Source organism: Trematomus bernacchii, unplaced genomic scaffold (genome assembly GCF_902827165.1).
Source record: "Trematomus bernacchii unplaced genomic scaffold, fTreBer1.1, whole genome shotgun sequence".
In the NCBI taxonomy this organism is placed as follows: Eukaryota; Metazoa; Chordata; class Actinopteri; order Perciformes; family Nototheniidae; genus Trematomus; species Trematomus bernacchii.
The window spans coordinates 4016182-4031135 of NW_022987821.1; the positions used below are offsets into that span (position 1 = coordinate 4016182).

Sequence of the window (14954 nt, forward strand, 5' to 3'; positions counted from 1 at the left end):
GACAAGGGGAGGAACGTCAGAGTGTGTGCACATTCATTAACCCCTAGCCCAGCCTATTGTTCACACTGATCTACATTGAAGTGTTTTCTTAATAAGTCAGATGTGACTCCATAGTGTGTGTTTGGGTGTGTGCAGCTCTGAAACTCTTGCAGTCTTGAGACAATTGTCGTTTTTTATTTGCAGGTTTCTTCCCAGAAACATAGGCTTGGATTCATCATTGTGCTTTTTCTTTTCAATCAAGATCATTTATTAAGCCCAATGCAATAAAGTCATTTGAGCTATATAGCTATTAGCTTATCCTCCTGACATCTAGCTTACTCCCTCAGCTCGTCTGCCTGACTCCTAGCTAACACCGTTAGCTCATCCATTTTATTAGCCACTGATCTTGCGTAGCCCGTGATGAGACGGAGGAAACACAGATTATATCTCCTTTTTTTCCATAAATCTGGAACCAGCTGTCCTCCTTCATCTCTTCCGTTTACCCAGCATCCTCTGTGCCCTTTTCTTTTGAAAAGTAAAATAGGATTTTACAGTATCCATGTATATCTAGTGGTTGGAGCAGCGCTGTAGGTGGCTGCATGCTGATGGAGGGTTTAAGATACTGTGTGTATTTCATAGAGACATCCCAAAAGGAAATAGAGGCACTGTGAGACCTTCACCTCTGCTCTCTCACACCACACGTGCCACCTAAAGGGATGGTGTGTGTGCTCCAGGCTGTGGGAAAAGCAGCAGTTTAACATTCCTCCTCACACGCCCATGGAAACCAAGGACAAACTTTATTTTCTCGCTGTTTTATGTACACCACACACATTGGAAACGTATATAAAGTCATGTGAAGTCCAAATTTAGATTTTAATGTCAATTTTAAGTTAAACCTCGTAGGAGTCCAGGAAAAAGTCATTTTAATGTCATGACCAGAGGCAGTTCCTAATGCTTAAAGTATGTTTTATCATTATTTTTAATGTGTAGATGCATCTGTGCTTCATTAAAGTAGCAACACAGCAAAACAGCCTCGCTCCCTCCATCCATCTTTCCCTCAGCCCACCCCTACAGTCTGCTACCCACAGAGACAGGCAGGGGTCAACAGTCAAACACACACACACACACACACACACACACACACACACACACATGCACTATTCATCCAGAAAAACACGGAGCGGAAAAACAGGGCAAATCCCCCCCCAGACTTTAAACCAAACTTTCCCACATCTTTTGATAACAGGACTGATGAGTGAGCTGTGTGTGTTTGGTGTGTGTGTGTCTCTGGATGTGTGTGTGCAGTGTTTACAAAGGGGGGCACGTGGCTGGTCAGGTGATTTATGTTGCCGGGTACCTGCGGTGCAGCTGCAGACTGTTTTTTGAGTGCAGACTCCAAGATAATAAAAATCAAAAAAACACACACAACACAAGAAGCAAATGCACACACACATACATCTGAAACATATATAGAATCTTTTTCATTTGAGGACCAACAATATAGCTTTATTCGACTCTGGCCACCACTGTTGATGGAATTAAGAGAAATTGGTTGATAGTTAATACTATATAAACTGAAGAACTCTAAGCACTCAGGGTGGCAATTTGGAAAAGAGTATTGAGCGGATGGGAGGGCTGCATACCTGGCACCCGGGATAATAGCGATAGGTTTTCTTTTGGCGGCGCGATGCCAAGCTTAAGCGTGCCTACAGGGATGAGCACACACACGCACCTGAATCATTGGGCCGCTGAGAGTGTGTGTTCGCTCCAAAAGCAGCCGAGACAACAGCCAAAGCACATACAGTAGACTGTGCAGAAAGAGTGAGTGGTGGGCTGCTGTGTGTGTACCTGATGGCAGGAGCATGAATAAGCATCGCATGTGCTCCACCGTGTGCGTGCTTCTGAATCACACACACACACACACACACACACACACACACACACACACACACACACACACACACACACACACACACACACACACACACACACACGCACACACATATGCTGGCAGTGCAGCAGGTCAGGAGTGTGTGTGTGGGCCCTGGACGGCTGAATAATAATGTCAGCGGGTTGATGTGGTGAGGCCTGTCATGAGAGTGCTGGAGGTTTGCGCTGTCAGCTGTGCTTCATCAGGGAAAGCCTCACCACCAAACCTCCTACTTCTCTTTCTCCTCCTGTGATCCTCCACACTACCTCTCTGCTTCTTCCTCCTCTTCATCAAACGTGTGCTGTCGAATTTGTCAAATTTCCATCACATAGTCCTTTTATCTTTCAGCAAAGCCTAATTTAAAGTAATCAAAACTCTTAATCCCCTTTCTGTTTTTTGTCTACATTTACTTTTTATACCTTTCAACTTAAATACATTGCTGGTCTTCATAGCAACTTGTGCCCCGCCCATAATCTAGCTGGTGATGAATCCACCCTGCAGGCCTGGGAGGTGGAGCAGTGGGAGAACATTAGGGGAAACGGAAAGGCCGGTCTTTTACTTCCCAGAGGATGTTGAAGACGTTTTTTCTCACGGTGATCTGGGCCGAGGCGTAAACTGGCACGTCTCGATAGGTTGGCACAGGAAGGGGGGCTGCCTTTAACCCGGCGAGGGATGGCAGCGAGATCCATTTCCTGTCAAACATCCTCCCAGAGGAAAGGCGTTTTGTCTCCATGCTATAATGTTCAAAAAGCTCTTTATTTTTCTCATACTGCCTGTGCTGCAGCACCTCTTTTCACCCTCTGTCTGAAACCAGAGCCCAGTCTGCTCTGATTGGTTAGCTGGCAGACTCTGTTGTGATTAGTCAGCCGTTAAGAGATGTCCCGCCCCTTAGCCCATCACATACAATGTGTTGGAGAGCTAGCCAACAGCAGGCTAAAAAAGCGTAAATACAGCCAATGTAGTCAAAAAGCAGAAAAACACGCAGATAGCTTGGCTTCAATAGCCGCGATCATGGATATTTTAGCATTTAAGCACCAACAACAATCCATATACCTCAATTGTATTGGTGTTAAGGCAGAGCACACTTCAAAACCTGGAATGATCCACATTCACGACCAACTTTTTAACTTAGATATTGTTGTTTTCCAAAGTTGTCCCTGCAGGTATATTGTATTTCAAAGTCCATTAGGTTGAATTATTCTCTATCAGATAACATTACAACCACAAATTCTCATTACTGATAACCCGGCGGCGCCTCTTAGTGTTTTCTTGGGAAGAGTTTGGGGGGGGGTCTGTGTTTGTTTCTGCCAGGGTTGAGAGGCATTTTTATCTCCCACCACTGTCTGGGTCTCTGTCTCCTGAAATCACGTTTTTTCTTTCGGGTGCCTCCGTGGTTTTCGGTCATGCATTCTCTCAGGACATTCCAGACAGATCTCCTTACATCCATCCCCCCCCCCACAACCCCCACCCCCCCCGCCGCCGCCTCTCCTTATCCTTCTATCCTCTCTTTTTGTCTCCGAAGGCAGCATACCACAAAATCACTGGTTGCCCCAAATAGATCTACTTTTTTTTGTTTTTGTTTTTTTGTTTCTCTCCAACACACTCCCCCCCCCCCCCCCCCCCCCTTCCCCAGCATTCTTCCTCCCCCACCTCCACTGGACTCCTTTGTTTACTTCTGGAACATAGTGACATCACTATGTAAAACTTGCGCTTCTACGCATTGTACGTGATAGGCTAAGGGGTGAGACATCTCTAATCTGTTGACCACTCACTACAGAGCCGGCCAGCTAACCAATCAGAGCAGACTGGGCTCTGGTTTCAGACAGAGGGTGAAAAGAGGTGCTGCAGCACAGGCAGTATGAGAAAAATAAAGAGCTTTTTGAACATTAAAGTGTGAAGACATGTCACAGTTTGTTCAATGTGCTCAAGACTCTTCTAGTTAAGCGTATGTGATGACATGTGACATGATGATTTAAATTTAGGGTAAAACTCTTAATATGCAGGCCATAACCGGAGCCACAAACCGGCGAGAAAAGTCTTTTTTTTTTTTTTATGACCTGCTAATGTCGAGGAATGCTATTCGCCTTGCTATTAAGAGCTTAGATAGGAAAGAGGCCCTTGAGTTCAGGAAAGAACAAAATGCTTTAATAGAAAATGTGAGTGGTGGGATGTCGTGCAAGGTCAAGTTGAAACCAGGAGATAGAATATCGCCAGATTACTAGATGAAGGGTTTAAAAGAAAAAGGGTCTCTTGATGTATTGCTGTATTTTGAGGGCATTCCTTTTGGTAAAGGTAATAAGCCCTGGTGTTTATCAAGAAAAGAAAGGAGCTGTCCATGGACACTTCTCACGTTTGGCTGGTAAATGTATGGTCATCACAGGCACTCCAAAAGAAGAGTCCGTGAAGCATTTGTTCCTTTTAAGAGACGGCCAAATATAGACTTGAACTTCCCAAAAGTCCCAATTGTCCTGGCCTTGAAGAGTGCTATCACTTAGAGGACAGCGGGTGCCTTTTGTGTCTGGGCGCCATTTATCACAAAGGGGACGGGTAGTAAAAAGAGCTGGAGGGGACATGAGGGCCGACTGTAAATCTAGACGAGCTGCTGGCCTAAGCATGGACGTGCCTTTCTTTTAAAGTGTGCAAATGAGGTGTGTGTGTGTGCCCTGACTTTAAAGGCTTTCCGTTATTACTGTTAGTTGGATATTTAATCCACATTTGTTTAACACCTAGCAGTCTCCTTCTTCTTTTCCTATCCTGGCTGCGATACATAGCTCAAAAAAAGGGCAGCAGGAATCTGTATCCGGACCCAGTTTTTAAACACTACCTCATTAGCGCTTCTAGTGGTCAGAAACTCCACAGGGTGCCTTTTAAGTTGTGTGTGTGTGTGTGTGTGTGTGTGTGTGTGTGTGTGTGTGTGTGTGTGTGTGTGTGTGTGTGTGTGTGTGTGTGTGTGTGTGTGTGTGTGTGTGTGTGTGTGTGTGTGTGTGTGTGTGTGTGTGTGTGTGTGTGTGGTGTGTGTGTGTGTGTGTGTGTGTGTGTGTGTGTGTGTGTGTGTTTATTCTTCTTCTTCTAGATCTTTCTCCTTGAATGTTTACCCTCTGGCTTTAGGGTTATGACTCCTGTGTGTTGGTGTATCCTCTCATGTGTTTCCATTTGGTAATAATGAAGTCAAACAACAGAAGGTACACCGCTTCCTGTATTGCTTCCTTGTTTTCTGATGAGTATCTATGTTGTGAGTGTCAGGAGGTTACCATGTTATTACATATCTCCTTCTGCAATGAAACACTCTGGCTTTTCATGAATCACAACTCTGGCTTGGATTAGAAACCACACAGGCTTATATAAATGAGGTCCCAGCAGAGGATAGTGAGGTTATAAGCCTAGATTTGGAACAAAGATGCGGACCCTCCCTTAGTGCTCAGAAATGTTTCCTCTTAACAGGTCACATATCCACTTTCCGTCTTCTGTTCACTTAAGTCTTGACAGCAACTTCGCACTACAGAGTCAACCAAATATGCAATGGATTACAAATGTCCGACTACAGTCAGCTTGGCCAAAAACCCATAAACACATGCCTCATTCCATTACACCACTAACCCACCCATGTCTTCCCAGCTCTCCTTACAATCCGCAGATTTTTCCAGAGGAATGTGAACAGGCTGCAGTCGTTGAGCCTCTTTGTTGTTTTCTGCTCGGGGTACCCAAATGTATCATTAGGGACCCTCTCCTCCATTAAATAAGTGGTTGTTGAAAGCTGCCGGCTGTAATAAAGGAAATCTCGGATGCTTGTAAATATTTCATAGTGAAAAAGAAAAAAGGCAGATTACAGGTGTGCACACAGACTGCTCAGTGTCATAATAACTGTTTGCAACACATATTGGACAGAGGCTGGATGAAGCAATGTTATAAATATCATCATGTAACAGGGACATGACTAAGTTCGATCTTATCTCAAATACTATCTTTACTTGCCTGGTGGAAAAAGGCTTTTCAGCCACATTGTGTTATTTCTCGAGATATCCTGCAGGAATTGAAGTGTGTATACTCTGCATGTTCTATTACAGTTGTATGTGTTTGCATGTTGGCAGTCCTTTGGGTCCCGTTTGCCCCTCACTCTGCTCGACAGTGTCAGACAGCCATCAGATAGAGAGAAACGTGACGGCATGTCAGACTTTAGTCAAAGCTCGGAGCAAATATCCTGGAATGTATTTCCCCCCCTGTCGGAGAGGGAGAGGGTGTGGGTGTAATTACAACCAAAAATGACTCAGTATCTCACTTTAATAATACTGTAATTACAGCTGACAGTTCGGCACTGACACGCGCGTTTCTTGAGGGCGCTTTCATCGCTTAATTTGTTTCTTTTTTTATCCATCAATGGAAATAACACTGGTTTATTGGCGCCAGTGAAATTGCGGCATGTGTTAATGCTGACCATCCATCATGCATGACACCATTAAAGAATGATGCAACCCCTACTCATCCCCTACTTTAAAAATTAGGCACGCTGTTTCAAGGAAATACTTCGCGTCAAATCGTGTTGGAAAGGGAGTCATTTATCATGCAACGGGATGCAATGTAGCATATTCAAAACAGGGTGTTAGGAGGCCTATATGTTTGCAGAAAACTTGCTAATATTACTTCTTCTGTTTCATCTGCATACAGTAACACGTTTCTTTTGTGGAACCCCGAGGTGCTGTGGAAAGGTTAGTCATTGCAATGCATTCTTGACGGGATTGAAGGCTAAAGCAAACAATTTGACCACATAATAATTGCCATGTTTTTCCCCTTTCCTCCTCTTTTGCCATTTTTGTTGACCAACCCCGCATATTTTCCTTTCTGTAACCACAGTACATGCCAAATAGGTTTTAACATAACGGCCTGTCCATCGTCATTCAACTCTTTGACCCTGAAAGACCAGACAGAAGAACAAAAAGGGTTTATTGCAGTATATTTTGGAGGCCAAAAAAACAATTTCTTTATGGAATTTGGACCAAAATAGGCATTACCTTGTTGTAAATGACTGAAAGATCCACGTTACTCCAACACAAATTGCAAAAAAAAACTGCTGTTAAACAAGATAATCCAATACAACCACAAGTTAAAGCCTCAAATATTACACTTTAGACAAATTGGAGCAACATTTTGTTCTCTAAAAAGGACGGTAGCTCATTTTGTAAGGAATTGGCTTGATCACACAACGGACAAACTTGGACTGGTACTTTAATGCTTTTTATGCTGCCTATTGCTCCAATCACTAAGAAGGGTAATTGCAAGACACTGTCATCATTTGAAGAATTTGAGAACTTTTGCGCATGTTTCGGAAATAACTCCCTCAAGGACTTGTGTCTGCGTTGCACAAAAGTTTGACCTCTGAAAAACATACCAAATTATTTAATGTTGAGACAACCAGACAGCACAAGATACCAACTCGTAGCAGAGGTTACGTGAAGTTTTCCTACAGGAATGAGACAAAGATACAGAGAGCAGACAGTCTCCAGTGTCCACAGGAAACTTCCACAAGCATTGTGAGCGTGTTAGTATGCTAATGTTAGCATTGAGCTAGAAGCATTTCACATCATCTGAGTGACTGTAGACTCTTAAGTCCCACGTTTTTATTCTTTGTATGTCGAAATGAAGTATATCAGTAAGATTATACTTTCACTGCTTGACATATTCCATGCAGAGTAAAAGTTGCCAAGTCATCCTGATTTTGTGAAAAGGGCACGCTGTAGTATAACATATGCTGTTGAATCATCAGTGTTTGTACACTCATGCATCATTGTTTGCATTTAGAAATGTCACTATTCATTATCATAGAAACTGTCTTGTCATCGACCTCCTTGCGTCATCGCAGAGTGTTTTAGCCAAGACATTCCAACGACACATAAAATCATACTGTAGATTGCACAACTCTTTGTCGAGTCAACATTCTTATTATTATCACCTGAAAGAGCAGCTCCTCCCACCTTACCTGTAGGCACTTTATTGCATCCCCTGCACCGACTAGGACTAACACCTGAGAGGACATCAGAGACCAGTGTCTCCTTTCCACTGGTAAGTGCAAGATACATATGTGTTTGTCAGTGTGCCTATATTTAGAATGTAAATCCCATTTTTGCAAGTAAATGTTAACACTTTAAATCAAGTCTATTGCTGTATGTACAGTGTCGTGAGTCATGTCTGCAGACCTCTGTTCGCTGTGTGTGGTTATATGATGGAAGGTAATATAGCAATAAAATATATGCACGTTTATGGTCTAAGGTTAAAGCAGTATTCAAATGACTTATTCAAATTTAAGGCAATACTCCTACACTCAAATACAGGGTGCAATATGTAGTAGTACTAATTTAGCAGAAAGGCTGCTGTCCGTTTTGTACAATTATTTATTATTATTGATTAAGTATGATATTGTAATGATGTGCTTGGTTTTGGTGGAGATATAATTTTTGAAAAAAAATGTTATCTGATCAATTGTTTCATATGTAAAAGGTTAATATGAAAAATACAAAATATCTAAATAGATGTAGGGAGGTAAAAAGAAGAATATCTTTCTGAAATAAAAGTATTAGGTGCATTAATAATAGTACAAGCGCCTCAAAATTGTATTTAAATGAGCATTTCCACAGGTGTCGCTTGACACACCCGGCCGGTAATTATAGTTACCGCTGATAAAAAAAAAACCATTCCATTCACCACATAACCTGATATTTGACACCAACTTCTGTGAGTCACTGCTGTTGTAACGATACCATATCCCTTTCTGGCTCTCTGGCACTGAGCCAACACCTGCATGACACAGCACAATGTTACTACTAGTATCAACTACAGTAACAGGGAGTTTGAATCCTTAGCCACGTGATGAAGGGCCAAGGTTCATGAATGCTAACAATAAACTAGAGTTCAGTCAAGGATTGCATACTTTGATCATTGAAACTCATGGACAGCAACAATAACAGAGATTTGAAAGTTTCAAAAATACACTTTGACAGGTTTAATGATGACTTGACTTGTTTTGTTCAGCATGATAATCTCCACACATCAACACCACTCTTTTAATAATGAAATCTCCAGATTGTGATTCTCACTTAATAACCCATATGTAGTTTGTATTTCGAGAAGTTGTTTTGTTTCTATTGATTGATGTTGAACATTTAAATGCTTCATCAATGTTCCAACTTGCTGCTGTAAATCAGCACCTACCAGCCATTGTTGTTGTTCAGTTTTGCCAAAAACATGGTTTCTAGAGTGTAAACAAGTGTTTCCTTCACCTCCACGCCCTGCTTCACCTCTCGGTGCTACTACAGCATGATGTCACCGGTGTTACAGCACGCGGGTTTTACTTGTGGTCCCTGTTTAGCCTCATGGACTTTGTATCGCCTGCCAAAGCGGGACACAGATGTTTCCAACCCTTTCTTGTGATCCGGCCACAGTGCTGAGGCAGCTCCTTGGATTTGGCAAATGCACTTTTCTGTCATCACCATGTGGCGGGATTTTGGCATGCGTTGAGCAATCGGCCCCTTTGATGCGTAGTTGGCAGGAGGATTTTACAGAATAACTGAAACCAGTCATATGGCCCCAGTTTTCCCTCAACAGCACTGAAGAGTCTCCTTGTAGATCCACTGTCAATGGGACAAGGAGTTACCAGAGGCTTTGTGTTGTTTATGAACCATAGCTGTGTACAAATGGGCTAATATAGCAGCAGGGGGCTTGGTGTAGAGTTGTGACAAATGGAATTAAATATTACTGTGTCATCCTCCAAGATAATGACTGTCATTAAGACACAGCAATAAGAAAAGTTCCTTCAAAGTTTGGAGACAACTTTTTAGCCAAAGTTGTTTTATGAAGGGGATCCAGGCTTAATAATTGTGTGGCATTGTACCCCTCGCGCCCCCCTTAAGACTTGCCAGGAACATAATCCTGGTGCTGAAATTCAAAATCTGTTTATTTAATGCAGTCAAATTGAAGGCTTTTTACGCTAATAAATGTCATAATAAGGCTTAAAGACTCCTACACTTTGCCATGTGTGTTATTATTTTCCTGTAACATGGGCTGGTCAGTAAATCCAGGGGCCCCTCTACAAATCCCCAGTGGAGCAGTGTGGCCCTTAGAGCCCTTTGACCGAGGTGCTTAACCTCAATTAAGTCTCCCGGCGTCCAAGCGTATAAAACGCCTGGCTGAGGAATTCAAAAATCTCTCAAGTTAGAGCTGCCAAGCGCACAATGAAATAACCAAATGGGGTTATAATGGGTGCGATGGCCTGTAATGATATAATTACTTCGCAGGTAGCCCACAACGTTGCCACAATGCCGGTAAATTATTATTTTTTGGGTATAAAATCGAAACTTCCTTCCAGTTAATTCATCAACCTGCCTTCAAAGTTAGATTCCCGCAGAGTTTTCTTTCTCCCTGGGGATGAAAAACAGGAGTCTTTGTATGTGCTGTCAGTCGTAGTGGAAAGGGAGCGGGGGGGGGGGGGGCTTATTATTTGATGTTTTGAGATAATCCAGCACTGCATTCCTCCCTGGGGCAACCACAGCCCAGAGTGTGAAGCTCTGGGACTTTAAACTACCTTAGATGCTTTAATAACTGTACAGCTGACTTTACTTGACTTCCACACTGATTATCTTTTTTTACTTTTCTCTCTCGTTATCCACAACAAATCACATTTCCAAAAACACCTATAGATTGCAATAGCATTGTTCACTATTGACACCCGGGTGCAAATAGCATTGTTCACTATTGACACCCGGGTGCAAATAGCATCTGCCTTATAAAATGAATGTAGTTTTTACATAGCTAAAGCATCAACAAAGCTGCTGCCATTGAGACCCGCTGTGATTGCCCTCTGTATAATGTGCGCCACACAGGACATATTTTCGTATAGTAATATGCATATTGTGATCCCCTCTGTCTAATGTGCTCTATACATATTGTGCAATATTTTAAATATAATGTACAGTTGTGTCAAATATAGATATCACATGGGCAAACCAAGATGTTCTGTTCACACAAAATGGCCATTGTTTATGATGCTTAAGGGTGGAAACGCCATGTTGGACAACGACTATGACTCCCATGATCGTTTGGCCCCTATCTTCAGGCTCAGTGAGCTTCAGGAATCCTGTTTTCTCTCTGAGAGCCTGTTTCATCACAGAGGAAAACTGGTTGGGCTAAGGGAGAGCAAGAGTGTACTCGCTTTCCTGTAAAATGATGCGAACGAACAGGGTCATAATTAATCCATCTCATTAAGGCGCTACATTGAGGCTTAGAGGGAATCCACGTCAACAGGTAAGTTCAGCATAAGGACAGGCATCGTAGTGAGTCACAGATTCTCGTTTTATCCTCCATTTTGCGTGATTTGATCTTATATTAATTTGTGCAACTGTAATGTGGGCGTATAAAAATGTTGTGCAATGTAACCTAGAAAAATGTTGAGGCTCGTTTCAAACTAAATTACTTATTTGACCATCCCAGGAAGCAACATTTTCAAATCTAAGTAGTATAAATTCAGGCATCTGTTGCCCAGATTAACCTTTTTATATCACAAAATGCAAGTGTTATTTCCAGAAAAAACTTACTTCCCAAGAATTTAAACTTCTTTGGGTAAATGCAGTGAATACAAGCCTCTATTTGTAGTTATCCTAAACAGCTAAATGAACTTAATTTTCGATACAGAGAAAAGATCATATATAGGTTTATTGTCATTCTGTTTTTATAAATAACATCCTTCATGCATTTTGTTTGTTTTAGTTTTGGCTCAAGCATGATAGGATTTTCTGTCATGTGTGTTTAGCTCCGGTTTGTAAGTGAAATCAATTACTTATTAGTCATTCTTATTAAAAAGTAGAACAAATTCCTTTGAAAATACGTGCGAGAATGAAAATGGCCGTTCCTCACAGCTGGTATTGTTGACAGGCGTAAGCAGGGTAAAGACGGCTTAGCTTACACTTTGCATTCAAACATACGGAAGACATTTTCATGGAAACTTTATTTGTCAAATGAAATATAACGAATCGAATCATATTAAGACCTACGTTTCCAGTGGAGCCACACACATCTCACAGGTCTGCCCACTGTGGTTAAAAGACTCACGTAGGGAATTGGCCCTTAAAAACATTCCCATAAAATCTCCAGGGAAGATTATCAGCAGCAAATATCTTGCCTACCACAAGCCTCGCGGGAGTCTTGTACAGTGTGGACATAAGGCCAGAGGTTACATTTAAAAGACTCTTCTTTTACAAGGTATGTTTTTCACATAGGTTGAAGAGGAAAGGGGGTTAAGCCGCAGGAATGTTTACCTATTTAGGACATGGGAAGTAGAGTATGGGAAGGTCTGAAGTGGACGTGCTCTTTTAAAAGGGGTTCAAACGAGGCAAGAAGACCACTTAAACTTTTAACAGTTTGTCTGACCTGAAGGCAGCAGATTAACTTCTGAGTGCAAGAAAACAGAATTATCCTGCCGATATTAGATTACCTTCCCCTTTCTGGTCTGATAGTTGGCGGACTGTAATCAGATAAATGGCGTTGTGTTGTCAAACATTCGCTCTGTTGAGGTGTTACACATGGTCGTTATTGCACTCAATTTAAGCCCCTTTTTTAAGCTATCAAACTTCATCTACATCATACAATAATACCACTCTTTATGATGCCATTCAACTACATCTTCTTGTAGTGTTTTGTATATAGAGATTGCGCTATTCTTTAACATGTTGCTTCCTATAAGAACTTGCGGTTATACCACAGGAGAGACGCATGTGACGACTTTCACAATGCATACCATTGTATATCAGTGACCCACTGCCCTTGCCCTGGATGCCAGACACAAATAAAAGCGGCCGTAAAGCACGCAGAAATGTTGTACGGCTATGCCTGGTCTGAGTTACATGCCATGGCAACACGTTTACAGGCGCTGCACGTTCGTCAGGACGGAACAATAGCGACTGTATTGAAGGGTCCTTAGCGCTGGATTTTTATTTGGCCCCTGGGAGGCAAAGCAGACTCTGCGTTTGGAGAGCAGTCGTGTAAGTGGAGTGCACACGTTTAGGAATTTGTGCATTGTATATGATTGCAAGACTTTTTACCACTTCCTGACTCTTGGCCCTTGACTTTTAGGTTTTTTTGGAGGGGGATTTCTTCTACTAATGAAGGGGACAGAAGTCATTTCTGACATGCATTCATAGAGGGATTGTAAGCTGTACATAGAAATGGGTAACTTAAACAACTTAGTCAATCTGTTCTTAAGCTTGATGGATGTAATTTCCATTACACAAAGGGAAATGGAAAATGTGCTTCTTCTATCATGATATTATTTTTTTAGCGCTGGTGCTTTGTGTGCTCTGCTTGTTGACGGTTTTTATTGGTGGGTATTATAACTTTATTACCTAATTAAAAGGACAAGATGTCCCATTCTCGCTATTGTTGTAATAACATTCTGTCTTTTAAAAGGTTTGAGAAGAACAACACAATAATGGTGATTGTCCAAGTCCAAACACATGTATGCATGTGTGCATATATCTACAAGTCAAGAGGACAATCAGGGTGCGAGTTATAAACTGAGCTCTATGGGGGTCTTTAAAACTAACGCACGCACACACTCAAACACACACACACACAGCAGCAGCCCTCTACTTGCTACAAACTTAAATATGAAAAGGTTCAGCTACGCACACACACATCATCTCGGCTCGCGCAGCACGCTCACAGGCATAGATTGCGCAATAATGCTCAGCTCCCATTGGCTCCCACATAACTCGAACCCTGAGGACAATGATTACTTTTGCATGTGATTTAAACACCTACTAATATAACCTAATATGTCCATGTAGTGGAATGTAATTTTCTGAATGGAGCAGAGTACTAGCTGGAGCCTGGACTCTTTTTTTTTTACTGTGGCTATAAATGCTCAGCTGAATGAGCACAGGCAATGACACAGCCCATAAAATGTGCTAAAAGCAGCTCGAGTTGGTCTAAATGGTTCAGACGCCGAGAACATTTACAGGACAGAGTCCACAATAGGGACCTAAAGTCTCAGCAATGGCCGTTATGCATAAGATAAACTAATCTGGTGATTTTAAAAGCAGCTTAAATATATAACGCATCATGTGCTAATCTTGGAAAAGATTAGCATACATAAACATAAACACACCCAAATAACAGAACAGAATTTCAATTCATAAGTACTATAAATGCAAAGATTCAAAACAAAATATTTAAAATAAATTCACGCACATTATTGAGAAATAATGTATTATTATTATTGTTATTTGATTATAATTATTATTATATCTATATTAAGATGATGGTGGCAAGTAAAGTACATTTATTCAAAAATTAAATCAGCTCCACCTTAATAGGGTATTATTATTATCATAATAATAATTATATACTTTTAGTACTTGAAGTAGTTTTTTATTTTAATACTTTTGTATTGTTATTAGTTGTAATATAAAGCAAGTTAAGCATAGATTAGCATTAGCAAAAAAATTGTGTGGTTGTGTAAAACTCACTTCACTTCATTGAGTAGCCTTTTTATGCTGGTATGCATTTACGTGCCAGGCTGAACCATTTACTTTATTTCTATTTTTATACTTTATACTTCTACTTTACCAATATTGCAATTGTGTGGTTCCTCGACATTTATTTACACGTTTTAGTTACTGGTGACACTGCCGATTTGGATTATTCACACAAAATGTAAATACATCATGATTTAAATGAATCTACCCTGCAGTGTATACAATTAAATTAGCTCCACCTTTACCAGCTGCCAGGGGGTTATTATGATCATTATAATCTGCAAATATTTGTTAATACTTTGGGATTTTTATTATTTATTATTTATAATTTATAACAAGTTCATTACAATTGCGTAAATATGAGTTCTTATGTAAAACAAATAATAATCTTGTTTTGTAACTCTGAATTGTCATCGTTGAATAACGTTTTGGCTGTTTGGCATTGGCAATGGCATCCACGCGTCAGATTGGTCAGGATTAAACCATCTAACCGATAGTGAGGGGGGGTGTTTGCGGTGCAGAGAACTACA

At 41.2% G+C, this 14954-nt stretch overlaps 1 protein-coding gene across 2 annotated transcripts in view; it reads left to right on the top strand.

The window, feature by feature from the left end:
- LOC117499160 (amyloid beta A4 precursor protein-binding family B member 1-interacting protein-like) overlaps positions 1 to 14954 on the top strand; it is a 611089-nt gene that overhangs the window by 458877 nt on the left and 137258 nt on the right. The window lies entirely within an intron of this gene.